The sequence below is a fragment of the Bison bison genome, unplaced genomic scaffold (assembly GCF_000754665.1).
Source record: "Bison bison bison isolate TAMUID 2011002044 unplaced genomic scaffold, Bison_UMD1.0 scf7180017863475, whole genome shotgun sequence".
In the NCBI taxonomy this organism is placed as follows: domain Eukaryota; kingdom Metazoa; phylum Chordata; class Mammalia; order Artiodactyla; family Bovidae; genus Bison; species Bison bison.
In genome coordinates, this window is record NW_011494047.1 from 48137 (window position 1) to 49820 (window position 1684).

At 33.1% G+C, this 1684-nt stretch overlaps 1 long non-coding RNA gene across 1 annotated transcript in view; it reads left to right on the forward strand.

Annotated features, from left to right (window-relative positions):
* LOC104983857 overlaps positions 1–1684 on the forward strand; it is a 31617-nt gene that overhangs the window by 12195 nt on the left and 17738 nt on the right. The window contains exon 2 of the long non-coding RNA XR_824687.1: positions 728–878. This is a non-coding gene — a long non-coding RNA (uncharacterized LOC104983857). The remainder of the gene's footprint in view (positions 1–727; positions 879–1684) is intronic.

Here is a 1684-nt window from a genome sequence, read left to right on the forward strand (position 1 = left end):
TGACAGGGAGGCCTGGTGTGCTGCGATTCATGGGGTCGCAAAGAGTCAGACACGACTGAGTGACTGATCTGATCTGATCTGAAACTAGAAAGTTGAAGATTAAAGGAGATGCATGTTTTCTTTATTCTTTCCTTTAATTTTGTCTTTCAAATAAAAGTCATGGTACTTATATGCTGTTATTTTGTTTTTGTTTTTAACTTTATTTTATTTTTAAACTTTACAAAATTGTATTAGTTTTGCCAAATATCAAAATGAACCCACCACAGGTATACATTATGCTGTTATTTTGATTTGAGATTTGAATTTTATTTTCAACCACAGTTTGAAGTATTTTTTTTTTGAATTTGTCTTTCTCATTTTTTCCTCCATGTAATCAAAAGTCATTGATGTAACTAAGAATGTGCCTAACCAGTAGCCCAGAATGTCCTATAAAATTCACATAAAAAATGCATACATGATTTCCTGTGGCTAACTCTTAAAAAATCAAATACTCGGTAGATAATATATGCATTTGGAAGTTAACTTTAGGTTTTACAGACTGGATCAATATGTTTTGAGTGACAGCAATAACTAGATTATAGGCTTTCTAAAATCTTCAACAATCTTTAATTTTACTGTAGAAGTAAGTATTTTGCAGGGTGTGTGTACTTGGTATATGATCTTCACTGAATAGATGCTTGTTGTCTTTTTTTATTACAGTAGTTTTTTCTTATCTTTTGTTAAATAGAAACCAAATTACTATCACTCTGAAATTTACCAGTCGCTTCCTCCATCCTGCTGAAGCTTCACTGCTATTAATTTCAAGACCTAAGAATGGAATAGGAGGTACTACGATGACTTTTGCTCTCAAGGGTGAAGTCCTCAATTTTAAAGCCATCGTAAGTAAATTTTACCTCATTTATGATATATTTTTTGCTTCTCTTCTCAAGCCATGGAGTGTTCCAAGTACAGCTGTTCTTCCAAGTTTTATCTCCTGGCGGCTCTTGTTCTTTGAGATCATGTGCATATGCAGACACAGATGTGTACTTACTTAACATTTGCAGTTTTTGGTTTCTGTATCTCTGATATTTTTGCTTTGATACTCTTTCTTTGGAAATAAATCTCAATTTTATAATAGAAGTTGAAAGGACTTGTACTTTTAAAATTTTGGTTTTGTTTATTAATTTTGTATGTAATGTTTAAACATTACTTTCAATTTACAGTTATTACAAAATGTTGATTATATTCCCTTTTTTGTGCAGTGCATCCCTGGACCTATCTTACACCCAAGAGTTTGTACCTCCCACCCCTACATTGCCCCTCCCCACTCTCATCACTGGTAACCCTTAATTTGTTCTCTGTATCTGTGAGGCTGTTTCCTTTTTTTATTATATTCACTAATTTGTTGCATTTTTTAGATCTCACATATAAGTGATATCATGCAGTATTTGTCTCTTTCTGACTTATTTCACTTAGCATAATGCCCATAAGGTCCATTCATGTTATTGCAAATGGCAAGCAAATTTTTTTAAAGTATTATTGACTTGCACTGTTTCAGATGTACAACAAGGTGATTCAGTTATATATATGTATATATGTATATATATGGCTTCACAGGTGGTGCTAGTAATAAAGAATCTACCTGCCAATGCAGGAGACCCAAGAGACATGGGTTCGATCTCTGAGTTGGGAAAATTCTCTGGAG